Source organism: Trichosurus vulpecula, chromosome 4, assembly GCF_011100635.1.
Source record: "Trichosurus vulpecula isolate mTriVul1 chromosome 4, mTriVul1.pri, whole genome shotgun sequence".
In the NCBI taxonomy this organism is placed as follows: domain Eukaryota; kingdom Metazoa; phylum Chordata; class Mammalia; order Diprotodontia; family Phalangeridae; genus Trichosurus; species Trichosurus vulpecula.
In genome coordinates, this window is record NC_050576.1 from 192,740,046 (window position 1) to 192,754,588 (window position 14,543).

The window sequence follows — 14,543 nt, forward strand, 5'->3', positions numbered from 1 at the left end:
TCCTGGATCTATTTTCCAGGTCAGTGGTTTTTCTAATGAGATATTTGACATTGTCTTCCACTTTTTCATTCCTTTGGTTCTGTTTTATAATATCTTGATTTCTCATCAAGTCACTAGCTTCCACTTGCTCCAATTAATTTTTAAGGTAGTATTTTCTTCAGTGGTCTTTTGGACCTCCTTTTCCATCTGGCTAATTCTGCCTTTCAAGGCATTCTTCTCCTCATTGGCTTTTTGGAGCTCTTTTGCCATTTGACTTAGTCTATTTTTTAAGGTGTTGTTTTCTTCAGTATTTTTTTCAGTATTTTTTGGGTCTCCTTTAGCAAGTCATTGACTTGTTTTTCATGGTTTTCTCGCATCCTTCTCATTTCTCTTCCCAATTTTTCCTCTACTTCTCTCACTTGCTTTTCCAAATCCTTTTTTGAGCTCTTCCATGGCCCGAGACCAGTTCATGTTTTTCTTGGAGGCTTTTATTGTAGGCTCTTTTACTTTGTTGACTTCTTCTGGCTGTATGCTTTGGTCTTCTTTGTCACCAAAGAAAGATTCCGAAGTCTGAGACTGAATCTGGGTGCGTTTTAGCTGCCTGGCCATGTTCCCAGCCAACTACTTGACCCTTGAGTTTTTCAGCAGGGTATGACTGCTTGTAGAGTAAAGAGTCCTTTGTTCCAAGGTTGAGGGGATATGCTTTTGTTTTCAAAGCTAATACAGTCAGCTCTGCCACACCAGCACTCCTCCTTCCCCAAGAACCCCCAACCCGGACTGGACTCAGATCTTCAGCAGGCTCTGCACTCCTGCTCTGATCTGCCACTTAATTCCTCCCACCAGGTGGGCCTGGGGCCAGAAGCAACTGCAGTTGTAGTTCTGTAGCTGCCCCACCTCTGCTGCCCCCGGGGCAGTGGCTGAACCGCGAATTCTATCACCCTGTACCCAGCAGCTTTTCCCACTAACCTTCTCTGTTGTCTTTGGTGTTTGTGGGTTGAGAAGTCTGGTAAGTGCTGCAGCTCACTGATTCAGGGTGCTAGGGTCTGCCCCGCCCAGCCCCTAGTCTGGTTGGTCCGCGTGACCCATGCTGGGCTCTGCTCTGCTCCCCTCCACTCCCAGCTCCGTGAGTGATAGACTTTACCCAGAAACCATCCAGGCTGCCCTGGGCTGGAGCCCTGCTTCCCTCTGCTATTTTGTGGGTTCTGCAGTTCTAGAATTGGTTCAGAGCCATTTTTATAGATTTTTGGAGGGACTTGGCAGGGAGCTCACGCTAGTCCTTGCTTTCCAGCTGCCATCTTGGCCTTTCCTGATGTTTTCAAGTTCATTGTAATAATTTTTTTTAAATTAGGAGGCTGAAAATATTCATAACAATGCTCTTTGTGGTAGAAAAGGACTGGAAACAAAATTCACACAGTCATTTGGGGAATGACTCAATAAGCTATGGTAAATTAATGTAATAGAATAATATAGCACTGGTATAAAAGTTGTTAAGAAATGACCAAAATGAGGTCATATAGTGTGGCACATAAAAAGGTTCTGAGATCACTTTCTCACCCCCAAGTCTATTGGCAGGCTGGGTCCTCAGAGCAAGTCTATTTTTCCCCCACCATGAGGCTTCTGGGAGTAACCCTGAAAGGTTGTGTGGTTTTCTCAAATACTATTACTCTTGAACTTTTATCAGTATATCCTCTGATATCATTTGCACAGTTCACACCTCTCCAAACTCATCTAACAATTGGTTAGCACACGCAATACTGTATATGTCTTTTTACTGTGCTTTGCTTTATTACACTTTGCAGATGTAATTTTTTTGTGGTTTGTGGCAATCCTGTATCAGATAAGTCTATTGGAGCTATTCTTTTCAACAGCACATGCTCACATCATATCTCTGTGTCTGATTTCAGTGATTGTCACAATATTTTAGACTTTACCATTATTATTATATCTGTTATGGTGACCTGTGGTCAGTGATCTTTAATGTTTCTATTGCAATTGTTCTGGGGCATCACGAACCATACCCATATAAGACAGCGAACCTAATCAAAAAAAATGTGTGTTCTGACTGTTCCACTGACAGGCTGTTTCCCCCATCTCTTTCCTTCTCCTTGGGCCTCCCTGTTCCCTGAGACAAAACAATATTGAAGGGTGTTACGTAAACTTAGTTGATAAAACAGTGGCAGGGTTTGAGAGCATTAACTCCAATTTTGAAAGAAATTCTACCGTGGGTAAAATGCTATCAAATGGCATTGCATACTACAGAGAAATCTTTCATGAAAGGAAGAGTTAATCGATGTGGCAAACTTCACTGTTGTCTTATTTTAAGAAATTGCCTCAGTCACCCCAGCCTTCAGCAGCCAGCACCCTGATTAGTCAGCAGCCGTCAATATGGAGGCAAGACCCTCCACCAGCAAAAAGATTATGACTCACGAAAGCTCAGATGATGGTTAGCATATTTTAGCAGCAAAGTATTTTTAACTAAGGTATGTACATTGGTTTTTTTTTGGCTATAATACTACTGCACACTTAATAGACTACCTTACAGTGTAAGCATTTTGTATGCATTGGGAAACCAAAAAATTCATGGAACTCACTTTATTGCGATATTCACTTTATTGCAGTGGTCTGGAACTGAATTCATAGTATCTCCAAGGTATGCCTGTATAATTTTAACTGGTTGATATCTCTTCAATGTCATTGATAACCAATTAACATAAATTAGTTTTTACAAAGGGATTATTTACTGAGAAGATACTACAAGAATCAATGTACAAAAACATTCTACTTCTGCCCCCCCTGGACCTCTGAACCAGGACACACATTCTTTTTCTATGCCTTCAGATTTTGAGGAGAGGAATAAAACTTCAAGTTTCCCCCACCCAGTTCACTTCCAGGTGTAGCATACCCTATGGATGAGTCAATCTCTTGGTTGTAGGACATGTTGTTTTGGCTGGTATGTCAATAAACTGTTGAACTGGATCAAATCAGTCATTCAGTGGCTATACTGTCTCCTCACCAAGTTCAGTTGGTGGGTTGACTCACAGCTGGCCTGGTCACACAGGCCACTCCTCAGGGATGGCTGCTCACCAGCTTGCCTACAGCACTTAGCAGCTCTAGTTTCTGTGGGGGGCCATGGAAGGCTCTACTGACCTTTCGAAGTTCACAATCTCCTAGTCTGGTCCATTCTGTTTCAAATATTCCGCTTAATATCTGAAAAGAAATACAGAGACAAGGTGGCAATGCCATGTATTCATGGTCACATAGGGATCCAAATGAGGAGATAAGGCAGCTGACTGAAGCTCCTACTACTTTTCTCTTCACCTGGAGGCTTGCAGTATTTATTCCTACCACCAGGGAAGAGAGTGAAGTCAAGTTCCTCCATTGAGCTTTTTATATGCACATAGCTCGGTAGCTAACTAAAAGGCTTTTCTCTAGTATACAGTGAGGAGACAGGAAAGAAGCAGAGAATACCTGCTCCTGCTCCGAAGTAAAGGGCAAAGTCCTCCATTATGCACCATCGTGCATTTCTGGAACTGGCATCCACAAATTTCCTTGTGGCTTGGCACCAGGGATATGGCACCAGGATTATGCATGCTTGAAAAATTGGGCCTCTATATTGGCCAGTCTCCTATTACCGTAGAAATTTGGGAAGATTTGTAATAACTGATATGGAATTTAAAAAGCAGAACTAAAAACCAAAATATACAATGACTACTACAATGTAAATGAAAATAGCAGTAAAAGGATACTGTTCTGAGTGATTAAAGGCCAATAATTGTCCAAGAGAACAGATGATGAACTATATCTCACTTATCTTCCTGCCTCTCTACTCCACCACCAGCAAGAGAGGTGGAGATCTAATATATTTTCAGATGAGGTAATTTGTATTGTGTATTTTTTCTTAATTGTTTTTCTTTGTTACAAGGGAAGGTTCAGTTTTTTGGGTGGGGATGGAGTGGGAGAGGATGCATGTATTTGGGAACGCTTTTAATATAAAAACAAAGTGCATCAATAGAAATTTTTAAATATTTAAAAAACAAAATGAGAGGATTGCATTAGATGATACCTAATGTCCTTTTTTAGCTCCATGATCTTGGAAACAGAATATTTTCCCCTGGGGTTCTAGCATATTTGACTCAGTGGGATCTGCCTTGAAACTAGCTGTATCTATCTGGCTATCTTTCTCTCATCTCATATGCATAGAAAGAGCCATCCAGAACTTACCGGACAGCTGCCTGAGTCTCAAAAACTTGTGAAGACTTTGACAAGGACACATAAGCCTATGCTGGTGAAATCCTTCATTTTCTGGCTCTCTCCTTTCCAAGTTCTCATATCTAAGCTTAAACCTACTTTCCCTAGGAAGCAAGGCTCCCAAGGGAGAAAGGAAAACCTTTTGAAGTCAATAATTTTGATAGATATCCCTATCACTAACTATACTGAATTTGCATAGCTCTTTATTTCATTGAAAGCACTTTTCCATTTGTTGTCTCAATTTAGTTTCATGATAACCCTGAGAGATAGGTTGGAAAACTTCATTTTGGAGCCGGGGGAAACTGAGGCCCAGAAAGATTCGATCACTTTACCAAAGTCACAGAGCAATCTCTTGTCCCATCCCTGGGCTCTTTCCCCAAAACCCTTCTGTTATGTCAGTGATCCATGAAGATGGACTCTTTGGGTCAGGACTTTTGGTGTCCTGTATCTAACTGTAGAATCCATGGTGTCCTGGGGGAGGGTTAACTTCTCATTTTTCACCATTTTTCTTTCCCCGGAGGGAATTGTACTGGAAAAACCCTTACACCTAGAATAGCAAATCCTAAACCTAAACCCTTGGTGTTGATGATAGTAGACCACAGACTGGCTGATCTCTAACTCTCCTCTTCACTCTTAGACTCTACAAATCTATGCTTAGTCGGGCACTCGGGCTCCTACTCTTCCCATCTCCTAAAAGCCTGTGCATAAAACAAAACCATCCTCCCACTGGGCCTCATTCCTCCTCCCGCCCCCAATGTCTGCCACTCCTGGATCTTGCAGTTGTGCTTCCCAGAAGCAGATATTTTTTGGGTAATTGTTGCCATGGAGACCGTCTTGAGTTATTGTACAAATGTGTCTCATCTCCCTCCTTATTTTTCAACGTGGATGTGGGTTATTCAGTGAGGTTAGATAGAGCTCCTTCACCACCACTCCCTACTTCCTACTGCAGGGCACCTGGCTTACTCACCTGGCCAACTTCTTGGCCATCTGTCCTACTGAATGACTGTCCTCCCATAACAGATGGAAGGAAGGTTAGGGGTGTTTACCATGCTTGTTCATCATGGACTAGGGATGGGGCCATTTAGAAGTGATGGGAACCACAGCCCAGTGGGGAGCTGGGGGATATCTGGTGACTTGAAGTGGATACAGAGCCATCTCCACATGAGACTGTTTCTGATGCCTCCAGTTGTTAGTGATACCCCAGAAATTGCTTTGCAAATATTTCACATTTACTTATTAGTGTATGTTTCCCTTAATAGATTTAAGCTCCCTGAGGACAAGGATTATTTTAATTTTTGTCTTTATATCCCCAGATACTAACATAGTGCCCAGCACACAGTAGGTGCTTAATAAGTGATTGTTTCTAATTTTAAAAATTTCAAGTACTAAGTTTTTAAAAAAAAGTTAATTTGTCCCTCCCAACCCCTGGTGAACATATTTTTTTTTTAAAAAATCCTTCAATACATATCTACAATATGGCAAAACAGATTCCTATATTAGTCATGTCCAAAAATGTGTCTTTCTATATCACCTCTCTGTTAGGAGGTGAGTGACATATTTTATCTTTATTCTTTTGGGTTGCTTTGTTATTGTTCATCCTTTCTTTTTTGAAGAGGACCAATGACATGATGGGGTGATGCCCTGATTTGTGTGTGAATTGGATTTAAGTGGGGCAGAGTTGAACAAAGTTGTTGGCCTCACTTTCTCTTCCAGAGTCATCAATATCCATTGGCAAGACCAAGGTCAGGTGATTGGTGATGGCTGGGAGGCAGTGCATGACCATGGCATCTTTGATGTCTGACCAAGCTCTAAGCATTCCACAGTGCATGAGTTCATCAGCATTCTAAAGTCTTTCAAAGTTGCTTTTCTCTATAATTTTGTTATCATTGAATAAATTGTTCTTAGTTCTGCTCACTGCATCAGTTCATGAAAGTCTATCAGTTTCCTCTGATATTGTCCATTTTGTCACTTCTCATGGCACAATAACATTCCATTACATTTGTATATCATAATTTGTTTAGCCATTCCCCTATAGGAGGACACAACTGAAGTTTCCAAATTTTGACTACCACAAAGAAGCCGCAATAAATACGTACTTTTGTATGTTAAGATCTTTTTCCTCTTTCTTTGATTACTTTGGCCTAGTAATTGCATAGATTGGGCAAAGGTTATGCACAGTTTGATAACTATCTGGTGATAATTCCAAATTGCTTTCCAGAATGACTAGACCACCAATTCATAGCTCTACCAACAGTGCCATAGCACGGCTGTATGTGTGGGGGCAGTTAGGTGGTGCAGTGGATAGTGCCAGGCCTGGAGTCAGAAAGACCCGAGTTCAAATCTGGTCTCAGACACTTATTAGTTGTGTGACTGATCAAGTCACTTAATTTTGTTTGCCTCAGTTTTCTCATCTGTAAAACGAGCTAGAGAAGGAAATGGCAAACTACTTCAGTATCTTTGTGAAGAAAACCCTAAATGAGGTCAACAGAAAGTTGGACATGACTGAAATGACTGAACAGTAGGTGTGGGAAATATTTGGTTAAATTGAATTAAACCAAGATTCTATGGATTCATATTCCTATTGATCTGAGTTCTACAGATACAGATTGAAACCTTAGCCATGCCCTCTTATCTTGTCCATTGCGTATTTGCCATCCTTGTCCATGTCCTGTAAAGGCTCTGGACAAGTACTGTCATGCACAAAATAATATCATATGGGGATATCCACATCTAAGCTTAGGGAATATAGAAAAATGGCATTAGGGAAGGCTTTCTGGGAGGAGATAAGTTTGGAAAAAGACATTGAAAGATGATAGAAATGGTTTGGCAGATACAGTCAAGGGGGATATTCAGGTTCAGGGGAAGAACATTGAGCTACAGTGCATAAAACTAGAGTGGATGGCAGAGAGGGGCCGGGGAGCGGGTAAATTTGAGTATAATGAAATTAGAGTAAAAAGGCACTAAGGGCACTAAAGAGAGAAAAGAGGGTTGGGGTTTGAATGCTAGGTTGGAAAAGTTTGGATCAAATCAGAGAGTCACTCAAGTTTGGTTTCAAATTTAATTAATAAATGATTAGGTAATTGTGTTTAGAGGGCTATGCCAATTACCCAATAGCTCCTATGAAATTGTTTCTGGAAGTTTCACAATTTATCATTAAATTCAGAATCTGGAGCTTGTGACTTGCCAGGTAATTTGGCCAGAAGCCCAGGACTGGACAGCCATACTGAGAATCTCTCAGGGTGTTCAAGGAGCTTGATGTTGCCATGGTAACTGTAATTAAAATGAATGCCTGGGTGAATAAAATGCAGGTCCAGGGGAGCTGCTGCCCCACCTCAGGATTCCTCTATGATTGGTGGATCATAAGCACAATATCCCAGATGCTTGCATCCAGAGCAACAAGGACTAGCATCTGAGTAGGGCATGGGATGAGATTTGGTGGCATAGGGGCACCAACCCCCCCCCCCCCGGCCTCCCAGAGCTCCCTGTACAGCTCTAGCTATGGTTCCTTGGGAACCTCAATTCTCAATTTCATGCTCCCTAGAGGGGAGAGAGTATGGTGGACTCCTCAGCATTCTTAAGAGGATGACTTGCGCTCTCTTTCCTAGTCTACCTTTCCATTAAGGCAAGGGACTTGATCAGGGATAGTGGTTTTATCTGTGGATGTGACATCATAGGAAAGTTAAGGCTGAGGTCTATAGCCATGGACAACTTGCTCATGATTGCTTTGCTACCTGTGTAACCTTGGCTAAGTCACTTAACCCCTCCTAGCCTTAGTTTCCTCATCTATAAAATGAGGGGGCTGGGCTAGATGAGCATCAGTATTTCTTCCAGTTTTAAATCTATGATCCCTTCAATGCCATATTCTAATCCAAAGGCCAAGACTATAGGATCACAAATTTAGAGCTGGAAGGGACCCTAGAGGCCGTCAAGTTCATCTTCATTGTACAGATGGCAAAACTGCAGCTCAGAGAGGTTAAGGGTCACACAACTTGGAAGTGTCTGAGGGAAGATTTGAACTCATTTCTTCCTGAATCCAGGTCCAAGGCCCTCTTCGCAATACTATGTTGTCAGCTGGATGTAGACTTAATTATTTTTACCAGCTTCAATCACCCAAAGTTTTGAAAGGTTAATGAGAGAATCTTAAGGATACACAGGCAGACCAGCCACCTGGTGCCTGCCTCTGACTTTGGGATCTAAGAGGAGGAGGGGGGGGGAGGAGGAGGAGGGAGAAATAAGAAGCCACCTCTTCTCTCCGCTGGACCCCAAAGGTGGGATGAGGAGGTCAGGAATGACTGTCACAGTTGTTCAGTCATTTCAGTCATGATCGACTCTTTGTGACTCCATTTGGGATTTTCTTAGCAAAGAAAATGGAGTGGTTTGCCATTTCCTTCTCCAGCCCATTTTACAGATGAGGAAACTGAGGCAGAATTGAGTGACTTGCCCAAGGTCACACAGCTAGTAACTGAGGTCAAATTTGAACTCAGGAAGATGTCTTTCACTCTATCCGCTTTGCCACTTAGCTGCCCTGAGTGACTGAGACAGACACAATAGATGACACTATGCACGGCTTATCCAACAGCTCAGCGGTCCCTGCTTCTGAGACATTTACATAATAACTATGTAATTCTGATAATTCCATTTCACAGAGGTGCTGTGGTAATTGTGCCTTTTCCTTCTAATACCTTGAAGAGGGAAAAAACAATTTAGAGGCTATTGAACTCCAGATACTGAGGCAATACTTACCATTGTTCTCCCTCTTCTTTCTCTGTCCACCCACTTCTTTTCTTTCTCTCACTGCCTTCCCCTCCTCTGTCTCCCGCTCCCTGTCTTCTCCCACCTCCACAGAGTTTAGGCTGAAGATAAGGAGGGAGTGGTGGTAAAACACAATTGGTGGCCTTCATATACTGGGCAGCATCAAAAAATGACCCTGGCCCTGTCCTTTGGGGACTGGCTTCTGAGACAGCAGCTTCTTCCAGCAGCAGCATGGAATGTTTTTAATCCATAGGGAAAGTTCTAAAAACTGGACCCCTGTCTTCTATCTGTCCCCTGACCTTTACCTGTTTGTAGAATTCCAATCTCTCGTGTTGCAGTTTGAATGGTGGCAATGTAGAGAGAGGGAGCTTCTACTTCAGCCCTGCATGTTATCTCCCCCATTAGACTGTAAGCTCTTTGAAGGCTGGGACTGTCTTTTGTCTTTCTTTGCATTCCCAGCACTTACCACAGGTTAGCTCATATTGTTGTCTGACTCTTCACGACCCCAGGGCTGTACTGTCCTCGGGGGTTTTCTTGGCAGGGATACGGTAGTGGTTTGCCATTCTCTTTTCCAGTGGGTTAAGGCAAAGATTAAGTGACTTATCCAGAGTGCATCTAGTAAGTGCCTGAGGCCAGATTTGAACTCAGGAAGATGCCTCCCTGATTCCCAGCCCAGGGCTCTATCGACTGCTCCACTTAACTGCCTGGTTGGGGAGAGATGACTTAAATTCAAAGAACTCTATTTCAGTGTTGATTGGGATGAGTGTGCAAGAGAGGTGATGAAAAGTTGTGTGAAGTGGGAAGGAAGAGATCACTTATATATTGGGGAAATTAGGGAAGATTTAATAGAAAAGGTAGTTTTTAAAGAGGGACCCTGCAGGATGTGTGGTTTTGACAGAGACAAAGCAGTCCAAAAGTATAATGGGCTCCCTTAGGAAGTAATGAATTCCTGGTCACTGGGGGGTCTTTAAGCAGAGTCTGAACGAGCACATGTAGGGTATGAACAAGGCATTCCTATGTATATACAAATGGGACTCACTATGGTCTCTGATGGCCTTCCAACACTGAAACAAATCTGAGGCACAAATGAGAACTGCTTTTGCCTTCAGAGCTGGGCAGAGATCCCAGGAGTTCCAGCTTCTAGTCAAGTGTCTCCCCCAGGGGGTTCATTCATATCAGTAGGAATATAAGCGCTCAGAAGCTTTTCCCCGGAGCTCCCCTCTCCTTGCCTTCTGGAAGGGAAGCCTGGGCTTGGGAGAGCGGAGAATGACTTGCAAAACTGTAAAGCCAATGAAATTTATCTTCCGCCACCCCTCAGTGGCAGCCACCCTTCCCACCCTCAGCCCAAACACCCTGTTGCCCTATCCTCCCACCCCCCTCCAAAACCCTGATCTCATATTCTTCACTCAACGCATTAGTGATTAGTCTTGGCAGATGAGCTAAACCAGGCTGAGGGTAATGACAGGCCTCAAACCATTGGGGGAATTGGGGGATGTCTACCCTCAAGCACGTGAAGACTTCCCCACTGGGCAGGTGAGAACAATTTGCTCCAATGGCCACGATGACGGCCGAAGCAGGCTCTGTGAAGGGCATAGAGCTTGGTCAGACAATGAAGATCCCAAGGTCATCTACTGCATCATGGGCCATCACCAGTCATCCTGACTTTTGTCTTGCCATTGGACTTCAATGACTCTGGAAGGGAGAGTGAGGCTGAAGACTTTGTGCAACTCTGCCTCACTTAAATCCAATTTACACTTAAGTCAAGACATCACTTTGTGACGTCATTAGTCTTCTTGGAAAGTTAAGGATGAACGACAACAACATCAGTGACGATGATTCATAACATTTGATGGGGGTGGGGAGGGCGTTTTGGAATTTAAGCTAATGGAATGAAGTTTTAAGAGTGAAATTTCAGGCTGTATCCAGTGAGTGGGAGAGGATATGTTGGGACAATAGAGATAAAAATTCCTCTAGCAGGGGTGGAAAATGAGTGAGGAGGAGGGAAGAGAGAAACATTAACATGAACAAGGACAAAGAAGGAAAGAGGTTTAGGGAAGACAGCTAGGTGGTGCAGTGAGTGGAATGCTGGATCTGGAGTCTAGAAGACCTGACTTCAAATTCATCTTCAGACACTCAGACACTTACTAGCTACGTGACCGTGTGTGTGTGTGTGTGTGTGTGTGTGTGTGTGTGTGTGACAGAGAGAGAGAGAGAGAGACAGACAGACAGACAGAAAGACAGACAGGGACAGAGAAAGACAGACCCTAGGCAAGTCACTCAATGTCTGTCTGCCTCAGTTGCCTTGAAATAATAGCACCTACTTCTGGGGTTGTTAAAATGCTGAAATGAAAGAATAAATACAAAGTGCTACCCTAAAGGACTATGTAAATGCTAGATGGGTAAAGGAGACAGAGAATGAAAAAGAACAGTAAAAGAGAGGGAGACAATGAAGCAGGGAAAGGGAAGAGGTTTGGTTCCAAGAGGAGGAATCTTTTCCCTTATTCATAACCTCAAAAGTCTCACTGTTATTTTTCAATCCAACCTAGCCCCTGACATCTGTTCCATTGGAACCCGCATGTGGGCTGTTAAGAAAAAGGAGCTGCTGGTATCTCAGAGATGCTTACAAGTCACACTTCACATAAAAGTGTGTTTCACTTCACCAATATGTTGGGCAAATGAAGAAAGAGTCTAAACAACTAAGACAATAGAGAAGTGATCACTGGAAGAGGATGGGGGTGTTCATCCTTGAAGGAAGCAGGTGTGTTTGAGTGAAAGAGGGTGAAAATATTGTGGGACCTCACTAATTCAGACTCAGTGAAAGGAAAGCCAAGCAGAATTATTCCAAAATTGCCTATTGCCTTTTGGCAATCTCTTCCTGTATGTCCAATAAGCACCTCAAATTCAATATGTTTTCTGGAGGAACTGAATTTCTACTTGTAGGTAATGTTATCATGGGAATTTCTTTTAGGAGATGGGTTGGATTAAATGGCTCCTTTTTAATTCTAAAGATTCTGTAATTCTGTGACCTTCAGCCTTCTTACTGACACTCCACATTTAACATCTCGACATATCTGACAGGTGAATTCAAACAATTCTTTCACTGAACCAATGTTTGGTTGTCTTCAAGAGATGACCAGTGACCAAGAGACTCCCCAGATTCAATTCAATCCAAAAATATTTATTTAGTAACTACTATGTGCAATCCATTGCATTAGAACAGAGGTTCAAGCTTGGAGGACCCCTAATCGATCTGTGTCAATATCCACAGTAGTGCTGTACAATCTTCCAACCTACAAAGACCTTCCAATTTGGATGGAGGGCTATAACGAGCCCATATTGTAGCTGCAGAAAATTCATGTGGGAGTTGGTGCTGTTGGTGAGACCAAACGATGGCAGCCCATCCTCCAGGGCAAGGGTTCTTAATATTTTCTTGTGCCATAGACCCTTTTGGCAGCCTGGTGAAACCTACATACCCCTTCTCAGAATAACATGTTTAAGTGCATAGCATAAAATATGTAGAATTACAAAGGAGATTAATCACAAAATACTGAAATTAAGATGGGATATTTTTGTCCTATCCAAGTTTGTGGACAATTTGGGGGCCCAGAAGCACCCCTTTGGTTAACCCTCTTGGCAAGGTATTTGGATTGGCTTGGCCTTAGCCAGCATACAGCCACTGACTCAGAAATTTGGGAGCAGGGGAGGGAGAGAACGACCAGATGACACAGTGGGTAGAATGCCGGGCCTCAAGTCAGGAAGACTCATCTTTTTGAATTGAAATGTGTCCTCCAGACACTTACTAGCTGTGTGACCTGGGCAACTCAGCTAACCCCTCAGTTTCCTGGGAGCTTTCATTTTGGGCTTTTAGGTGATGTCAACTTTGCCTCTGGTTCTAAGATATCTGGGCAGTTTTCCTTCATAATTTCTTGAAACATGATGTCTAGGCTTTTTGGGGTGGGGTGGGGGTGGGGTGCGGAGCATGGATTTCAGGTAGTTCAATGATTCTTAAATTCTCTTCAATCTATTTTCATATATTTCACACTTTCTTCCCTATTTTCAGTATTTTGACTTTATCGTATCGTGATGTCTCATGGAGTAATGTGCTTCCAGATGGCCAATTTTAATTTTTAAGGAATCATTTTCTTCAGTGAAGTTTTGCACTTAAAAAAAAATTGGCCACTTTAGATTTTTAAGGAGATATTTTCTTGGTTTTTCTTTTTTTTGGGGGGGGGTACCTATTTTTACTATATGGCCAAATCTGATTTTTAAGGAGTTAGTTATTTTCTTCAATATTTTTTGTATGTTTTACTAAGCTGTTAAATCTTTTCATGAATTTCTCAAGTAGCCCTCATTTCTTTCAATTTATCTCTACCACCCTTATTTGACTTTTCTGCTCTTTTAAAAAATTTCTTAATTCTAGGAATTTCTGTCAGTCTTGTGTCCAACCTGCATTTCTCTTTGAGGCTTTGCTTACAGGTATTTTCAAGGAATTGTCTCGAGCTTTCCTGTCACCATAGTTTTTTATGGCCAGATTCTTTTTTGTTTGTATGCTCATGTTTCCAGCCTACTTCTTGACTTTAGACTTTATGTTAGTGTTGGGCTTTGCTCAGTGTGTGTGTGTACGTGTGCGCACGCGCACGTGCACAGCCAAAATGTCTGGCCTCAGCTTCTTTTATGCCCTTTTGCTGCTTTCATAGCTCAGTCTGAGTGCTTCCAAAGTGGTATGATCACAGGAGAGTTCTGTTAACTGCCCTCCTGGTTTGCAAGTTCCTAACTCAGTTTGGGTCTGTTGGCTTGCATATGATTAAATTTCTGTAGACTGCTACTGGATTCAGTCACACTCCACTGGGAGATTCTGTAGGTTCATAGTGACTAAACTGCTGGATTCCTCTAGGTCTTGGTCTCCTGTCCTGGTTTAGTCCACTACAGGTTTATGTGTAGGGCTATTCAGTCCTCACTCTGTTCTTGGGTTCAGAGCTACACAACTAGCATCCTGGAATGCGTTCCTTGATTCTTACATTTGTAGGGCACCTGCTCCCTTGCCACTGCAAGTGGGTCATAGAGCTGCTGGTACCTGTTCCTGCTCCCAGTGTCAGTACAGGGGCTCTGTGAGATCTTTCTGCCCAAGTGTTCAGTCCCCTTGCCATTCTTGGGCTGTTCCCTGCTGCTGCTGCCACCCTCACAACCCACTGCCAATTCTGCCTGTTATGACACTGCTGCTGCACTGCACTACTGGCCAGCCCCTATCCCAGCATCCAAAGACCTGTTTTCCTAAGCTACCTTGGGCTAAAAAATACTTTTTCTTGGCCTTCCTGATCAGAATTATCTGGCACTCTTTATTGGTAATTGTAGCAGACAATGTTAAGGAGCTACAGCAAAATTCCTATATATTCCACCATCTTGACTCCACCCTCAGAGTTAAAGTTTTCAATTCACTCTCCTAGATTGAACCCTAGCTAGTTCAACAAATAGAGATTTAGAGGTGGAAGAGATCTTCAAGGTCATCTGGTCCAACCACCTTAAATTTGATAGTTGAGCAAATTGTGGTCCATCAACGTTAAGGC